At 43.9% G+C, this 19,738-nt stretch overlaps 1 protein-coding gene and 1 long non-coding RNA gene across 8 annotated transcripts in view; one reads left to right on the top strand and one right to left on the bottom strand.

Annotated features, from left to right (window-relative positions):
* The window catches only part of LOC142817866 (uncharacterized), a 246,100-nt gene that overhangs the window by 12,319 nt on the left and 214,043 nt on the right, over positions 1-19,738 (top strand). The gene's annotated exons all lie outside the window — the stretch shown is intronic.
* Positions 8,107-9,679, bottom strand: LOC142817320 (uncharacterized). Its single transcript, XR_012895172.1, has 2 exons — positions 9,274-9,679; positions 8,107-8,587 (listed from the first exon to the last, which is right to left on the bottom strand). It is a non-coding gene; the product is annotated as an uncharacterized LOC142817320 (long non-coding RNA).

The raw sequence follows: 19,738 nt of genomic DNA on the forward strand, positions 1-19,738 counted from the left end.
TGTAAGGAGGCGATGGCGCCCTCTAAAGTTCGCGCGCAATTTCATAACGCCGTAAGGAAGCGTATGAAAGCAACTTCTCGGTTACATGTAGTTAAACATGTTGAACGTTGCAAATTGGTAGCATTCCAAACCAAATAGATGGTTAACCAAGCAAGCTTCTAAAATATTTTCTGTCCGATGTGAGAAGAAAAACTTACACTTGCAAAACCTGCTCAAACGAATTGATAGTTACGGTAGCGCTGTATCGCAAGGCAAATTTATTGCGCGAGCATTCATGAATTCGTTCCAAAATCAAAATTTGGGGTTGTAGCAAAGAAGCATCTTAAGCAACGATCACGTGTAAAAGAAAATGTTAGCCAATTTACGGGAAACAACACAAGGGAAAGGCGCTCATAAGAGCTTACTTTTGCAAACGAAAGAAGAACTTTCAGATTTTGGCCCCTGTGAATTACAATTTTTTTTCTTCCTCGCATTTCTCCCGCCTTCACACCCGAAAAAAGATAGATGTGGAGCCTTCATGCCTTTTCCACAACATTTCGTTGTTCTTATGCTCCTTCAAACGTGTTGAGGACGATGATGTTAATCCAGTTACGAATTTCGTCCGTTAAATTGTGGTATGTGTTATACTGACGGAACGCCGAAGTTGGCTGTTTCGATAATTAAAGCTGCTGGTAAGGTGTTCTCATTTTCATCGAGGTAGTTCCTCAAAACTATCCTGCAAGGGGTAGTTTTCCACGATTAAGTTTTTGGGGCTGAGGGTAACCACAAGTGCGACCTTTGCGCTGTATTTCCAGATGTGTGGTTGCTGCTGCCTATGGAGAGCTTCGCGAATAATGTTTGTAAATTTCCGAACGCCTATAGTATCTTGGCATGTAATGGACGTCATTGTGCCTTCACGAAAAGAGCAACAGTTTAGAAACATATTCGATAAGACAGGAACAACAGTTTGAAAAGACAGGGGAGGCTCTTCAATTATGCAACACGTAATCAGCCCAAATTCAATGGTAGGGGGGGGGGGGGGGGGCAAGTGGTGTGAAATAAGTGATCTGAAAATAGAGACCACTTTCTGGAGATGTCTAGACTAAATTAGTCTAGTGCCCAGTGCCTACTGCTAGTATAGACCATATAGACTAGTCTACGTCTTGGGCTTAGACCTTGAGTACCTATACTAGAAAGCGCCAGGCCGAGGTACCCGGCCCTGCATAAGAAAAAAACTACTGGATCCCCCACAGCTCTGAGGAACTAGACCTGGGGCTGCTCACAGGCCCACCGCTGTGGTGTAAAAACACATCCACCTGTTTTTACTGCCTTCATCTTTCTATTTTCTTCGACAGTTTCGTTTTCCTGACACCAAGAAGCAAAACCGCCTCGTTTGTGTTGAAAGTAAATGGAACATAATATTTTAGGTATACCGCATAGGCAAGTTGTAGCTATGGAGAGATATTCCCCATTTGCCACTATGCGATCACTGCAAGTGGAATCTCTATGCGTGAAATCATATGCGGGTGTCTTTTTTGTGGAAGGGCATAAAAGATGGTGGGAACGAAAAGGAAGCATTTCCAGTTTATCACTTCCATGCGCGAACTTCCACGTACTTCACCCGGTCTCCAAGCATCGGCGCCTGTATAGTAGAACGTCCAGGTAATCGGTAGCTTCATACTACAAGCAAGTAGACACGCCTGTATACTTACTGATTTCGTAGCTTCGTTCTCTTTCTTTTCTTTTTACTTTTTTCTGTTCTCTTCCTTTCAAGTCAACATGCTTTAGCTGCGAAAAACTGTTCTACCTCCTTCCGCCCCTACTCCCCACGCTTTTTTACTTCTTTTTTTTTCATTTTGTGGCTTCATACTCTTTTGCAGCGAAAATCGAACCACCACACTCTAGGTTTCCTTCAGAGAGGAAATGTTAAAAACTGGTGTGTGCTAACTACACCACGGTTAGTTCCAGGAAAGAAGGGAGGAAAATAGAGGGAAAAGAAAGGCAAGAAGGTTAACCAGCCTATAGGCAGCCGGTTTGCTACCCTGCGCATGGGGGAGGGATGGGGGAGATGAAAGAGAGCAGAGAGGGAAGATAGAAACAGCTACGGCGAACAGCTAAGCACCCGTTTCGCACAATGCGACCGCTCGTGCTGGCGAGTGAATTGCCCTTCATCGAAACCAGGAACGTAGAGCAGTGGCAGTTATGCCCCGCCATTCAATATGTCGGTTCCTAGAACAAAGTGGAACGAAAGACGAAGCCAAGCCTTGGGCCCCTGTTACCGCGAAGAAGAAGAAGAAGGAAGAGGATAAAGAAGCCACGTGAGAAGTAAAGACTCCTGAAGACGGGAGTAAGGAGAAATCTGCTCCCGGGATCTCGCGCGCCTCGTCGAGAGAAAGGCAGCTGAACCACAGGGGGTGAACTGCGGGAAGCAGCGGACCATTCAAGTGGCCACCCGAGAAGCAGCGTTCCTCCGGCCTCCCGCTCTTCTCTTTTTGGCCGAAACGTCCTTCTTGAAGAAGAGTCGTCGTCACCTGCGACCGCTCGAACCGGTCGCCAGACTTGCCGAAGCCCACAAGACTCCGTCCAAGAAAGGCGACGTGGAGGTGCAGTGTTTGCCTTCGAGCTCTCCGCCATTTAGCGTGATTGACAGTAGGACAACACAAGAGCGAAGAATGGTGTGCGCACGTGCAGAACACAAACAGACCAAACCCTCCCATCCGAACGGACCCTCCCCCTTTCGGGACGATTCCAGCATGCCAGGTCGCATCGGCGCGCCTGCGTGGCGCCTGTCAAGAGTGCTCGACCAACTGACAGGCGTGGAAACGCCGAGACCACCGCTGACCGTGTCAACAGAGAAGACGCGCTACAGTTCATTACCACGGTCATCCGAGTGGACCCCTTGCTGTACCTGCTATGGAGAAAGAGACAGAAGGGTCACAGAATGGGAAGAGGAATGAGTGGAAGAGGCTGCTAGGACTAGCACTCTACCGCAAGCCTTCATCGGAAAACCGATTGTCAAGACGCTCACCTGAAACCGGACCCACATGCGAGAAAAGCAACGTTGTAGAAGTTTCTCAGGAACGGTGCACGTACGCATCGGGGCTTCATGTGATAAACGCAGCACTTAGCGAGTTCAAAGCGTCGTAGAAGCTGTCACGTGCGTGCACGTTCGAATTCCGTTTCAAATCGGGAATCCTGCGTGGTTTGCACAATTTTTGCCAAACGGATGTGTGTTCGCCGTAATTGCACTTTGAGCCTGTCTTGCAAATAAGTAACGACCTCATGCAGTAGATCGTAGAAAAAAATGTTAATACCACTGAGCATCAGCAAACATTATAGCATCGAAGAGAAAACTTTTCCGTTTATCTCACAATTTCGTCATTTATGAAATAGATTTGAGACGGCCGGGATCCCATTTAACGACTTTTCAACACCGAACTCCAAAATCACTCAAATATTGACACTGAATCTTAATTATAGTTTTTGTTACACAGTTACGTTTCCACTCATGGTGACCATGTGGGACGCCTCACGAAAAGGAATGCTTCAAACCAGTCGTGCACGGGTAGCTGACGAGCGTACTTATTATGAAAATAAAAAAATAACATGTGACGAACTATATTTACGTGTGGGCCGCAAGCGAGGTATTTGCGGGCAACGTGTTGAGACCCCTGCAATAAACAATCCAATACCCCTGTGAATATTGATTTCGCTTTAGTGTTATATCGAGGAATCAGCCATGTTTTTATTTTATTTTCTTTAATAAGAACTGTCAATTTTTTGTCAAATAACCGCCCTTAGCGTACTTCCTGCGCAGGTATACAAACAGCGACAACCTGTAAGAGGACAGTCTAAGTCACGTGCACCGTGTTCTGCCCTCTATATCTTTGCAGCGTAGCAGTTATACTAGCCACAATATGAAGAAATTATGGTGCACGAATGTTTCGTTCCAGCAGGATCTTAGGGACGTATGCCTTAAAATGTGCCTTGGTTGTAGTAAGTGCAAGAATATCGACAGACGTGACACATGCATGCAAGTACAAGACATACGGGTGCAACAGCCGAAAGGCTGTACTTCGCGCTTTGACCGATCGTTGTGACCGATTTTACTGCTTTACGGCAATGACCAACTCACGCTGCATATTTCAATCAAACGACAAAACGCGGAACAGAACACTGCCCTTGTGCGCTGCAACCTTGTTTACCATCCCTATATGTTATAACTAACGGACTAATTCTCGACCCTACACTCTTAATCCTGTTCCAAATATGTTCCAGTTAAAACGTGATCCACATAAATTTATCTAAATTCGAACTGTTAATAAATGGAACGATACATATAGGTGGATCTTATCTGGAACGCTCGTTTTGTTTTCTTTATGTTTATCACAGTTATCTGGAACTCTGTATAGAGGGGGAGGCGGTGTTGCGTGTTTCAAATGTCGTTCCACTTAGGTTCCAGTAAAATTTCTACACGTTGCGCTTGTATATTTTTTGCTTGTGTCTCGTTCCACATAGCGTACGCTGCAGTGAAGTGTGCATTGCATAGAATAAATTTGGCGCTCGTCAGGCGAAGACACCATTGTCACATACCTGTATGGCTCATAAAATTGCAGAAACTCAGAGTGTACCTGTGAAACTATCTTACAGCAGATGAAACTTATAAACTGCTAAGAAAGATTTGCGAGTTGTAATCATGGATTAAAAAGATTCCTGTTCAACAAAGCAGTAGGAATATTAAACGACGGAACCAAAGAATATGTATTACCATAAAACAGAACTTGCAAGAAGCTGTTGTAAGATTGTCTGTGCCACAGCCTTCTTTGTAAACCTTCTCTTGCTGTCACCCATGTCAGACGCGCATTACAGCACACCGTCGGCCTCTCTTATGCTTGCCTCAGTTTGCGCTGCCGCATGATTCTGCTGTTCATCGATTGACCCTTCCGTCTCCTGCTGCTCCCGTGTTTATTGATCTCTGCGTGGTGCTGGCGCTTAGGAGGAAAAAAAAGTGTTTTGAAACGGGCTGGCGCATTACTCTCTGAAAAACTGACACATCTTTTCCTGGATATACGCACTGTCATGTGCGTATCAAAAAGCGTTGATTCGTTATATATATATATATATATATATATATATATATATATATATATATATATATATATATATATATATATATATATATATATATATATATATATATATATATATATATATATATCTTTGTGTGTGTGCATGCGTTTTGGTCGTACTTTCTTGTTGTTGTTGTTTTGTTTTTTTTTTTCAATTAACTTCTTATTTCATGTTCCCGCCATGCTCTGTGATGTAGAGAAATGGAGGGGAATATTGTGAGCTTTTTTTAGAATAGCGTGAGCAAGCGCAGCGGGCGCCATATGAGTTTTAGAATAGCGTTTTAGAATAGTGATAAAACATTGCTATACCAATCAATGTTCAAAGATCTCGTCTTAGTCGAGACGAATATAAAATCACCTCGGCTGCTTGACCAGTTGCTAAGGTTAATTTCATTCGTCATATCGTTCAGCGAAATAGATTTGAAGGTATCCTCGCGCCTGTTCTTCTTTTCAGTGGGCCACAAAGCTTCAGTGAATGTGCATTTCTTACAGCTTGCCTTCGGAGCATAAATGAGGTTTGGAGACACAGTGGAGGCTATTGAGGTCAAGCTGAGCAAAATGCAAGAGATTTGGAAACCGGGAAATCTCATGAGACTTGAAGAATTTGTTCAACCCAAGATGGCCGATGCTAAGTTTTCACTTCTGCAAGGCGACACTTTCTGATCCCTTGAATAGAAAAGGACTGATATAAAACATGAGGGCTGTATTTCTGTGCATAAAATACCCAAAAAAGTATGAAAAAGTATATTTTAACTCAGAGTTTTTTAATAACGTTTACCTGTAAGTTGTGTTAAGCATCATAAATATAGGAAGCACATACTGGTGCAAGAGCACATTTATTTGTGGTGTGAAGGTGCTTGAAGTACAATGTTCTCAAAGACAAATATGTTGAGTGGTATAACTGAAAACCCCTCAAAACTGGAAAAGCTGATTGATGTCCAGCTTTTTCAACCAGAAAAGCGTAATGCTTTTTGCAGGAATAAAGCAGTGATTTCATTCACACTAAGCAATTATTGATGTGTCATGCACATATAAATTGTTCTCACTAGCACCTTTTGCTGCTTTTACAGAAAGGAAACCAATAAATCATAGATAAATCAGTCAGTTTCATAAAAAGAATATCCCCACAAAGTCAACAATTTTAAACCATTGTTTAGTTATGATTTGCTGCTTCTGTTTTCTTTAAAGGCACTAGAACTGCGCACCAAGTCTCCCCTAGGCCGCTGCATTTTAAAAGAGAATGGCAACATCAAAATATCCTGCTAGACAAACAATGCGGCATTACCACCTGCATCATCACGTGAAAAGGCAGTCAACCTCCTGTTGACATTATGTTTTATTTTAAACCTGTCGTACACTGTTGGGCAGTTTTTGGAACTTGAGCAAACAGTTGTAGTAATGGGTAAGCCATTTGACTGTGGCTTTATGTCGTTTGAGTGAAAGTCTCTGTTGAGAAGCCTGAAGTGGTCAGGCTTAATATAAAAGTACTGAATGTTCAGCTGTAACATAAGCTTTGTATTCTCTTACAACTTTTCACCAAGGCAAAGTGGTGATCCTAGATTTAAAGGCTATTTTAGTTTTCATTATATAACTTGTAATATTCAAGGCTGCATTTGTTTATTCAAAGATTTTTCATTTGTTTTGCATTCTCTAACATATTTTGCTGTTTCCTTGTTGACCATTTAAAATGTGTAACATTCTTTCGGATATATTTGTGGCATTATGTTTTATTAACATATAAAATAGCCTTCATGGCTGTGTTTGGGGTGAGTTATGTCAACTACACAATGCTGGGTAGAGTAACACGCCAAGAGTGAAAGCCTTTTTCAGGGGCTAATAATGTGTTTTGGTCACGATCACCTTTGTATGATATGTACAACTGAGATCCACCAACTGTATTTTTTCTAGTGTTCATGTTTTTGTTATAATATTTGCCACATGCTCCTGACAAGCTTTCATGTGAAATAGAGTCATTATTTATATTGGCTTGCTTGTTTTTTTTTTTTGATAACTCGTTCACCACATTTCCTTTTCTTTCTTGTCTTAATTGGATACTGTCAAGCCTGCTACGCCTTTTCGTATAATTCTTGGAGTACTCAATTCTTTTTAAATGAAGATGCGTTAACTCAGTCAATGGCAGATGGGCACTTGCGAATTTGAGTTACTTTATTTACTGGGATAAGCCTGTATTTTTATAGCACTGTTTAATGTTAATTTTTTTCGTAGCGGATGTGCAAGTTCATTTGCATGTGCTGCACTTATGTTTTGGGCCATTTTCATTACCAACATTTCAATATAGGGACATTAAGTGAATGTCACTTAACAACTAGTCTCTTTTTGGTATTTCTTCCCCGTTGACTAGTAATTTTCTATGAACTTTGAAACAAACATCTCTTCAGAGTAGACAATACCCTCACTCAATAAAATTTACTTGTTTTTTGAAAAGCAGTGTGATGAAATTTCTCTCATTTATGTTCTTTGTTTCTTTTATATGTAGCTAAAGGGTAGAATAGGATCCAGCAGGTAAAGCCAAGGTTACCACTGTGCCATTAAAGGTACTTCAAGCCTACTTTTGTATAGAACTGTGCTCTGATAGGGGACTGTTGAGAACTGTCTGGGACCACACTGCTGCTAAAATTTCTACTTTCCGATTGTTGATATCACCGCAGGCCAAATGCCAAGCCAGTTTGGCGTATGACCTGTGTTTTACTGAAAGGGAAAATGAAAAATATTGCAGAAGTGTGAACCATAGACAGCTTCTTAACTCTCTATTAGAACACTCTTTTTTGTAAAAAGGAGGTCTGAAGGTACCTGGAATGGCGTACCGGATATAGCCATCACTATTTCATGTGGATCACCGTTTAAGTAAAAATAAAACAACACTTATATTTGCAACAGGGTTCCATATATTATTAGGTGGATCACTGTTCCAGTAACTGAAGCAGCAGTTTTATTTAGAACAGGGTTCCACATATTCTTATGTAGATCACCGTTCCAGTAATAGAAACAGCGCTTTTATTTGGAACAATGTTCATATATTTTTTATGTATAACGATGATCCACGAAATTCTTTAGAAAAAGTTAAGTGGCGCACTGTTCCACCTATTTATGAAGTATGTGAAACGAGGTTCCAAATATGTAACTGGAACTTTGTTGCATAAAATTTCCAGCTACTAAGTGGATCTTATGTGTATCCAGATTAGGAGTGTACGAAAATAGCGCCATGCTTCCTTCTCTTTTATTTGTTGTTTGTCTTTAAGTGGATTGTCTACTGGAAACATTTATGGCCTGCTTTTCACGTGCGCTCGATGCTAATCACGGGCTTACAATTGGCAGAGCTTATCGTAAGCCCAAGTACTTCCCCACGTCCATTGTATCATGCTCAGGAGACGCCTTGTCACGCGTTATCATGCCGCTGAATGCCTTGGAGCTTCAATGGTTCAGGCGGTCGTTCACTCCCAGCATCCTTAGTGACGAATCTGCTAGAAGCAACACACTATATAGCATTAAGACACAAAAGACTAGTGGTTAATCTATTCAGAAAAGACCACTAAAACGTTTAAAGATGATCATGTAATATACTGGCAAACTTAATCATTGTCTGGAATTTCACCTGCAAAATTCCGTCATGAATATATATGAGGCACGTTAAAGCGGGGTGTCCGGATTAATTATGCCCACCTGAGGTTTCTTGATGTGGCCGTCCGTACATATAGGTGCACAGGTTTTCTCGTATTTGAGTCCCATACAAATGCAACCACTATCTCCCGGGCTTTGGTGCGCGACACCTTAATTCCTAAAGCTACCGTGGCGTTTTAGCAACCTTGCTACATCGTTATGTCTGTCGCATCGCCTGTTCAACTCAGCAACCTGCTTTAGCGAAAAGCATAACAAAAACTTCATTTGAAGTAGTATACCAAAGCCTGTTTCTTACTTTGGGAAGTGTAGCCAGCTTACCACTGTCCATTCTTCACTGTCGTTTAACCTCAAAGAGTATCAAGATTATTTCAAGGCGTGTTAATCAGCAGAACGTCGTCACCAAATGCTAAATTCTGGTTAGCTGGTGGTCTTTTGCCAATAAAGGTCTGCCAGTAAGCGGAAAACTACCACCGTGCTTAGGTGATCGAAAAACGGCATCATTAATAACACAACTGCACCAACTCACCTCACAACGCAGTTATCGTGCGTGAAAGCTTCAAAACGATTGTAAACCATGCTCAGAAGACTCGATGTTTCGTGGAGCTACATCCACCGACAATGAACCCTTCAAACCGGATAGCTCCCAAGGCACGAAATCTCTGGTGACAGGCCGAGGCGTTCCCTGATTTATATCCACCGCTTCGCTCGACCGCCCGCAGGCCGGGTTACACCAGCGAGGAAATTAATTTTGCGCCGCCGCGAAGCGACATCGAGCTCTGGCCGGGCCGCTCGCTTCATCGACGCAATCCGTTCGTCCCGTCAAAAATGGCGGACGCGCCTTTCGGAGCGAGGCCTGCCGCGCCGGCAGCCGGGATCGCTCAAAAGGGAGAATTGATAAGTCGACCGAGGCAGGCAACTCCCATCGCCGCGCCGAAAAGTCGCAACGCGTGAAAACGAAACGAGAAACGGTCGCCGAGAAAAAACAAGAACGCCGCGCACGTGGACGCAGAGGTGAAGCACGAAACAGGCAGGCGAGGCTCTCCAGAGGAGAGGCCCCCCTCCGGAACGTCCAGCGTCCGCGCATGCTGGGCCAGTAGCGGCGGCTCACATCAAAGGGAGCCGACCCTGGTCTGCGGAGAGCCAGCGTAAGACGCACACACACACAAACACCGACCGGCCGATAGGGGAGCCCAAATCCAATTCGAGAGCGCACCACGCAACTCCCCGCCAAGAAACAAGGAATAAAGCATCCACTTCGTACACTCGCTAAGTGATAGAAGGAGAGGGTACCAAGGAAGCGGCAGATAATAAACAGTGCGTTATTCGGTGAAGATGGCGAAAGAGGGTGAGGCTGTGTGCGGCGAGTACTGCGAGAGGAGGAAAGAGCGGTCATACTCTACCGTAGGAAATCTCTGCCTCGTACACGATAGCAACACACTGCGTGTTCTGAAGCTTTCCAGATGAAAATGAGTTAATATAAAATGGACAGCGCTCGCCATCCATCAAGGCGAGCCGAGGCTGATAGCTGCCGGTGAGAACGGCCACCACGTACTTCGATTTCGCGCTTGTCCCGCGCATGCACCGCGAAGGAGATGACGATGGCGTCATCGTCATCGTGCAGCGTCCTCCGATGGCCGAATAACAATATCCCGTTTCCTTCTCTCCCACTTCCCAACCAATCTCTGTCTCTTTCTGGCAGACTCTTTTTTTTTTTCAGGCATCGCCTATCTGCTCTTCAAACCATTCCTCTTTCTGAGCTCTCCGATTGTCATACTTGCATCAACAAAGCATGACCGTTTCAATGTATACGATTTCACCCGGACGCAGTAACAGTGTTTCATAAGCGACTGCGCTATGGACACATTTTGACTGAGGTCACTTAAGGGACCATGAAATCCATCAAACCAATTCACAACGTTGTCCTTCACCTGTTTGTGCGATCATCTCGATAGTCTTGCTCAGAGTCTGTGGATGAGTTCAATTCAATAGTGCCTGTATAGCAACGAAACAGATTCAATAATGTCAGCGTAACGAAGCCCTATTACGTTTGCTCGTAGTTTGTCAGCAGAGGAAAACACATTGTATTCATAAAAGTTCCCACAACATAGACGTTGATGGGTCTGATGTACTTATGCGTACATCATGCGATTGCGTTAACTGAGCGTGACATGCTATGAAACCGCACTGAGGGCCGGGAAGCCAAGCTACGCTACAATGTTAGTCTGTAGCTCAGACTCAATACCGTAATTCACAATAAAAATGAACAATTTAGCTTGAAGCCTGTGCAATCTGTGTAATCAGTATAGAGTAACGTACCAGCATAGCAGAATCACAAGATTTGCAGCTAATAAAATGTTTTCGGTTATCCAGAGTTCGTAGTAATTACGAAAAAAAAAACATCTGCGTTCACCAAAATTTCACTTCGAAATGATCTGCCTACAGCTATCAGATATCGCGTTTCTCTTGCAATTTATAAAAATGGCCTTGCGAAATAAGTACACTCATGTCATACCTTTTCTAAGATTAAGTTTTTTTTTTTTTTACTCGTACCTTTCGTTTCCTCTTGCTGCGCTTTTTCATGTTCCACTGATGTAATTGTGGACGTTGTATCTAATTTCCTTTGATTTTCCAGCATATTCTGTTCACCAGCTCTGCTAGTTATTACCCTCTTTATTTGTACAATTATTCGAGGGTCCCACTACAGTTTTTTTTTCTTTATTTTGGGACCCTCACCTGTATACTTGATCTTGTAGCTTTTTTTATTTTTCAAAGCGATAAACCGAAACTGATACTGAAACTTTGCAGGCAATTGACGCCAGAAATGGCTTGAATAATTAAAATTCTTTCTTCGTCTTCTTGTTTCGTGTTTATTTTTTCTTTCACTATCTCTTTCTAGATTTCCCCCTCATCGTTCCTCTCCTCATCACACTGTCTCACTTCTTGCTATATGCTGTAGGGCATCTGGGCGACGCCATCTTGGGCTGCTAAGTCAATGTTTTCTCGTTTTTGTACGTCGCGACGTGAATTAATAACGCCATGAAACATCATGTGCGCCAACCCCACAGTGATTTCATGCGTGTGCATCTACCATAACACTGCTCGTTTAGTTGTTCAAGGTGCAAAACATAAAGGTTAACTGCCCAATAAGGGGGGGGGGGGGGGGTACTCAAACCCACCCATGAAATAGTCTATACTGACGGCAATGCTACATTTGAAGCTGCTGGCCACGAATGTGCTGTCCTTGTCGCATACCCACTTTACTTTCTCCCTCTATTTTCTTTCTTCGTCATGCTCCCTTCTCTCTCCCACCCCCTTACTATACACTGTAATATGCAGGGCTACGCTATATGATATTGGAGCTGCTTGACATGTATACCCACTTTCCGTGTGCCTGGTCACGCAAACTGGCAGAATGAAAAGGTTGAACTGCTCCACTGTTAGAAATGTAAATCGTGGGTAAGATGCGCACTGAATAAGAACACACCATAATCTAAAAACTACCGCAGCAATCACCGCGGCAATCACCGCTACGGAAATAACTGCAATAGTGTATTGTGTATACAAGTGCGTTAACTGAATGCCACGTCGGGAAAGAATAATTTAATGAGACTACAGCTGCTAGACAGAAAAAAAAAAACTGTGAACACCTGATCGTATAGGTTTCGCGAATGATGGTATAAACTGAGTAGTTATTAAGCGCGTAATATGGAATTTCTTTGATGACACTAATAAGGAACAATTCATTCCCTTCCCTTTGTTCATGTAAAACACTGAATCTGCGTACGGTTATGTATTCGACAGTTATTACTATATCATATAATTAATGCAGACTGGCAGGTTTTAGAATGCTTTATTACAAAGAAGATAAAAGCAGAAATGGTCTAGACGTATGATCATAACTTACTTCATCTTTTTCTATCCATTTTCTATTTCTGCGTGCGTGTGTGCGCGCGCGCGGTGTGTGTGTGTGTGTGTGTGTGTGTGTGTGTGAGAGAGAGAGAGAGAGATCCTCGAAAGACACGTTGAAAATAGCCGGGTACAAAGAAACAAAACCCTGAGGTCTCGCAACGTCCCGGAACACTTATTACTAAATGGGAATTGTAATAATTAGAACACTGTGCTTCAAGTTATACCAATGGTCTACAGAAATGCGCTTACACTTCCGTGCCAGTGTTTCTTCTAATTGTTGAAGGTGTATGGTAGCGAGCCGCCATAAAAAAGATTACCAGGCGCACTAGCTCGTACTGAAAGCCTTTGGAGAACCTTAGTTATTTTCTTCATATATGTTGTTAGGGCTAGGTATGCCTCGTAAAGTTAATCAAATGTCCACCTCTCGTCTCGAGTTGCTCACGAGACAGCGTATCTGCCTGATGACGTTCATTTGAAACGTACGATCATAGAAATCATTGGCCCATTCCCCTTCACTAGCGGTGCAACGTGGCGAGTCCCACAAACTGCCTGCATGTCTTCCTCTCTCACTGCTTGCACAACCATTGCACCGCATAGAAAAAAATCAGGGGGTTAGACACCAGTAACCACTACTCACACCCGTTCTAATGTCGTTTTCCTCGTACTAATGCGTGCACTAACTACTCAGACATGATGGGGGAAGGCGAAGCAACCTGCAACGCCGGCTAATCAGGTGCATTTCTCGTGCGAGCATCGCCGCACCCATTGTGCGTGTAATAGTTAGCTCTGTAACCGATGGCGACGAGACGCGTCATGCCTCGCCCGCAACTCACGCTCTGCAACGACTGTCGCGAGCAACGGCAAACCAGCTACGCGCAGCTAAGCAAACTTAATGCGTGCCCTTCGACATGAAGATATACCGAGATCGCAGCAGCCCGCTACCCGTCTATTAATACGGCCCGCGCAGCAGCCGTCTACCGAGAAACAAAAAACCTTTACAAGAGAGCCGCTCCCGGCTTTATGCATGGCGCGAGAACCGCCTATATGTATATAGAGCCGGCAGCGCGCGTCCCAATGAGCAGATGATGGAATATCACCGTTCTCCGAGCGGCTATACAGCCTGGTCTTGCGGCACGCATTAACCGACAGACAGGTAAGCGAGGATGCGAGAGGGCGAGACGAAAAAATAAAGAAGCGTAGAAATTCGCAGTATAAACCGTGGCTGAGAGGATTCTGAGAGTGCGCAAAGGCCGTGAGAAGCTGTACCGCACAGAGAGGAGAGTGGGGGGAGAGGTGGAATTCCGGCCGGACTTCCCAGGTAGTGTCCACCTCCGCCCCGCTCCTGCCAGAGCATCCTAAAAAAGACCGGTCACGACGGAGGTTAAGCAAACACACGGCTGTCATCCCCCTCCTGCTGCTAACTCCTCCCCACTTTCCCCTCTGCCTCACGTCCACTACTCTCACTCAAAAAGTGGACGCTGGCTACAGCTTCTTCCCTCCTCCTCTGGACCCGCGAGCTCTGTTGTGCCTTGTCGCTTTTCGCTCGCCATCTTCCGTTCACCATCGCAATTACGCTCGCTTTTCCCGGTCCTGCTTCAGGTCGCAAGATGAACCACGTACCACAAGCAGCCGTCGCCTACGGAGTGGGTGCTTCTTGATTTCGAACACCTGCTCTAGGCTGCACCTGTCGCGAAGTGAAGTTATTGCTGCTTGGTGCGGCGAACGATCTCCAAGTTCGTCCCCACGCAAAGTGGCCTTCAACAGAGAGCTTAGCAGAATGATTTAAAATTGAAAAAATTAACGGATAATCAGCTCTGAAATCCTGATTGCTAAGAGACCCAAATTGGTCTCTTGGCAATCTACTTAATTAAAAAAAAACTGGGACCTTTGCAGAATGTCACGGTGATTCTCATGCAACTATGTATCAATAGCATACTGAAATTGAATGTCATCATGTGCGGTGAACTGGGAAATGGTAAAGTCTTTTTCTGAAGATATCAGCGACCTTTTTTCCTAAATAGTGTGTTACACTTTTGTATTACGCTCGCATGTGATCTAAGAACTGTATCTTTGAAAGTGTTGTCAACACGTCATACAGCATTGAACTGTTTCTTTGGGATGTGCTCACCCCTTTTAACACATTTGTAACCAAATTATGTATTACAACTTCTGCTTTGGCCGAGAAGATTTGCAGTATATATATATATATATATATATATATATATATATATATATATATATATATATATATATATATATATATATATATATATATATATATATATATATATATATATATATATATATATATATATATATATATATATATATATATATTGAATGAAATCAAGTAAATGAATTAAAATGTGGTGAAGTGCTGTGTTCCCATAGTTCTGATTACGTCCAATTAGAGCTGTTTGACGCCATCTTTAGCCGTCTTCTAAGGAAGACAGCAGTAGCTTTGTAACTTGTTCATTTTAAAGATAACATGCTGATACTTTGAAGAAACAATAAAAAATCTTTTCTGCTAGTGAGGTTGCTAATTTCTGGAGATTAGCGCTCGTAGGTGTAAGAATCAGCGGTGGATGCTCTCAACTGACTATTAGGGCCATTTCATTCAACAAGATTGCTACCTTTAAAGTAATGCACTGTTGGTTGGATGTTATCAAGAATGTCTATCTATTTTCCGGATAGCTTTCACACTGACTTCTTTAATATTTGCCGATTTATGGTTGTCGTTCCCGCCTGAGAAATAGGCCAGCTGGTAGGGCAGCTGGGCAGATTTTTAGGCAAACATGGCATAAAAAAAGAGAGAGGTAGATATGGTATATAGAAAAGCAGGGAAGTTAAGCGGAAAGCAAGTACAAGTTTGTTCGCATAACTTATGTTGATACTATTACAAAAAAATGTAGCTGTACGAATTCACCATTTGGAAGACGTGCTCATCGAACTCTTTTCCAGAGCTGCCACAATATGTTCGCACTGAAGTGAATTTTATTTGCTTCGCCACTAACATCGTGTCAAGGACCATTCCTTTTTTTTTCTCGTTATTTGTACACAAACGTGCTTTATTTATAAAAGAAGGTGAGGGAAGGAGGCGAGGAGGTGTTGTTTAGCACTTCATGATACAATATGCCACTATATTACTATTTCGCAAATTATCAAGATCACTCCCCTAAAGTTAATTTTAAAGCAAGGTTTTATAACTATATAAACCACACTTTGTGCGCACTATTTTCACCTCTTCAGCCCATCTTCGTCCAGTTATTCAAATCGAGCTCACTCTGAAAATTTTCAGCATCTCATCGCAGTTCAAAGTCCCCTTCAAGCCTGATTTTTATTTCAGCACGACAATGATTGTCTCGTCTACAAAACCACACTTGAAATGCGACCAACAAATTCAGAGCTTTCGAACCAGAACTAAATCAATGTATGTTACCTGGGTGCTTCTTGGGATTCTGATACGAAGAACACAGAACGCTGAGAACTGGGGATAATTGCAGAGTGGTCGAATATTAATTGTTGATATCTACGATAAACTCTCATGACATCTAGGGAGTTTTAGGTAGGTTCCCGTAGATAAAAGTCTAGCCTCGCGTGCTTACCCGCGCACCTCTACTCCCGCTCACGGCTCACCTCCTCACGTTATGGCGCAACAGTTGGAAAGGAGCGCTCCGCGGCGCACTACCCTTTAATTACGGGGCTCGCCGCCAGGGGGCAGGAGGGGCGCATGCGCGACGGCTGGCGATGGGGGCCGGCTCGCTGGCCGCGCGCGCTTGTTCCCACTTTGTTGAAAAGCGTGGCATCTCCGTCTCGGGGGCCCCGGCATCGCTGAAAGCTGTTCTTCAAATGCATAACGAGCCGGCCCGTCGATCGTGCCGCTCGCCTGGAACGACTACTCTACTTGCTTTTATTTTCTAGATTTTCTCTCTCCTCCACTCTCTTTCTCTATCGCGTTCTTCGCCAGCACGCCCTCGGCTTTGTCAGTTTTTGTCCTCACATTTTTCTCGTTTTGTTTCTCAGGCCAGCTCGGCGTGCACGCTTGGCAAAGCCAGGTCACGGTGGTTACGGTGTGAGCTTCAGTATATTAGGGGGGCCGGCTTGCAACCATACCCTCCCTCTCCTCTCTTCAATCCAGCCTCCTTCCTGCGATCCCCGCCGGAAGCCTCGTTACATGATAGACTCTGCGGATGGACTTTCCTCCCTCACCCTCTGCCGCCTTTTTCGTTCTTTCCTTCTTTCTCTCACGGATGACAGAGAGGCTGGTCGGTTGATATGCTAACTCGCTGAAAGGCATTTGCATACTAATGGCGGATACCGCTTGATCTCCGATGAGGGAGAAAGTCCAGTGAGGCTGGAAGCCTGTTTGTTTGACTACGGAGCCCATTATAATTGCACCCTCCTCAGGAACTTGTTTGTTTTTACCTTTCAGTTTTCTTCCCCCAGCATTTCCTCCTCGTATATTGTATGTAGAGTTGCAGATAAAATGCACACACGCGTTGTCAAGACAACGCACACTGCAAACACGCCTTTCAGTGTACATGGGCAACAATCGTGGGCGAATCGTACAAACAAATACTGTTCACGCTGCGATGCCCCATCTGTCTCGTTCACTCTTGTAATTTCTTTTTTTTTTCTTACTTTTTGTGACATTTTAGCTGGCCTGATGCTCAACAAAGCATCATTCTGTATAAGAAGCCGGAAATATCCATGAGTTAGTTGTATATTGCGTACAGCTGTGCAAGACGGGTAAATAAACGTCTACACCCATCGATCGTTCTGTTTATTTGTAGTTCTGTACACACAAGCGACGGTGTATATGAAAAAAAAGCCATTTTGGCATATCCTTACCTTGTCACACGTAAGATATTTTCACGCTGTTTGACGCTTTTGTATCATCCGGCCCTCCTTTCCCGCCCGGTTGAAAAAAAAGATGGCATTTGTGAAATTCAGTTCCTAGCTCTTTGGGTCATACGTTCTTGCAACGCGCATTAGAATCGACCACTTGTAAAATAGCTAAATATGTACGTAGCTTGATTATAATGTTCTGGATAAAAAATTTGACGCAAAGTGAACCACTAGAAAAGTTATGCAGTGTAACTATAGCAACTGATTGTAATGACCACGTTAATGAGTATCTATTTATTGCGTAGACAGTCATGCTATACTTCTTCATAAGCTGAATTCAACGACCCACTCGAATTACCTGCGACAGTTGTCTGTTGGCAGCGAGCATTCCATAAAGATACAGAAGTTTACGTTCGCCGTGTAAAACTTAAGAAACAAGGAAGCTGGTCCATCACAGGGGCATGACGCGGCCTTCTTGGTTGATGCTACGCCTTTCCTTGGTGTAGACAGAGCAGAGTCCAGTCACAGCCTGTCACAGAACTTGCGAGAATGTGAAAAAAAAAAAGATCACAGCATATCCACAGACTGAATGATGAGTCGGGCGAAGCGGCCTTCAGCTTGTCCGTCCGCTCGTTCTTGCTTCCGCCCGTCCGCGTGAGCATCCGTGTGTCCATGCATCCATCCGTCCGTCTGTCCGTGCATCTATCCGTCCGTCAAATGGCCAAAGGAAGTCACGTTTCCAGATGAGCATGCAATGTTGCCAAGGGTTAACAGTACAACGTCCTACAAACATCCTTTAGAGACAATTTGAGGCGTTAGCGCGTGCCTGAACGCGGATTCATATTGCGATACAGCATAATTTGCCTCGGCTCGAAAGTGCACGAAGGCGTGTCAATGTAAACGCTGTCACCACCAGCGAGGAAAACGCGGTGTGTGGTCGTCGTGCGTTCATACAAGGCGGGAAAATGTCGATACAGCCGCGCGCGGGAAATTGATTCTTGCGCAAAGGTCACGCGCACACGCACCGTGGCGCATAACCTCGGGGATATTTATGCGCCGTCTTTGGGACCCGCGTACACAGCGAAAACGTCGAGTACAAGATAAATATCGCCCGTATCAGCGATTCGCACGAGTGCGCGAGTGGATGTGTTTAGCATGCATATAAGCCACATCTGCAAAATACGAATCGGTGTCGCTGTCGCAAGCACAATGAGGGTGTCGTAAAATGTTTAAGAGAGTTTAAGAGTTTAGTTTATTTTTACCATGTACAGTTGTACAGTAAGTGGCTGGTGCACAAATAGAAAACAATTCTTAGCTTCTTTAAATACCCAGTGACAACGGTAATGAAACAAATATGCACTACTTGTATGTTCTGTAAACAGCAATGTAAGCGGCCTTGTTGTTAAACTTGCCATTTTTTGTATATTATGTTGGGTAAATATTGCTAATGTACAAAGTGCCAGGTTGATGTTGCTTTTATGTTCTGTATAACAGTTTTTTTTTACTATGATAAGGAATCATAGCATCTGTACAGAGTGCTCATCTGCTATGGTCTCAGTAGAGACTGGCAGTACTGCAAATAAATATTTCTATGTATATAGAAGAAAAAAAAAGAACAAGCACCACCAACTCTCTTCGCCTAACAGACTGGCCTTATTTGTCACTAGTCACACTAAATTTCTCCCGTATCTCTGCATTTTAGCCACGCATACTATAACCGTGTCTTAATCATTCCAATCGCGGGTTGCATTTCTATCGGTGTCCCTAAAGCTAAAGGCGTCATCCACACTGTAGTACACAAACATAAAAGCAGTAGATATATCCGCCTTCAGTACAAACTGGCTTCATCGTTTCCGTCTCTTCCCTACAGGATGTACACGTCTGTTGCTTCTTGATGATTGCCTATTTGAAGTGGGATATGCTGTTCGGCGTGATCAACCCTCACGCCCCCCCCCCCTCTCCTCCACCGAGCCTAGCTACTAACTCTATTGAAAAAAAAACCGATTAGGCCTCGCATTTATAAGCATTTTCCGCGTCCATAATTATTTGTGGTTACGTCTGTGGTGCTTTTGTTTTAGATGCGGAAGCATCTTATACTCGCGCCTTGTAGTGCGCCGTCCGCGCCGTCCGCACCGCTTCTCGAACATTCGACAGCTGACGCGCGTGCATGCGCCGTCGCGCCGTCGCCCACTCTTCCACCATCTGTGCATCCCTTCCTCCTCTACACACCGCGC

Source organism: Rhipicephalus microplus, chromosome 5, assembly GCF_043290135.1.
Source record: "Rhipicephalus microplus isolate Deutch F79 chromosome 5, USDA_Rmic, whole genome shotgun sequence".
NCBI lineage: Eukaryota > Metazoa > Arthropoda > Arachnida > Ixodida > Ixodidae > Rhipicephalus > Rhipicephalus microplus.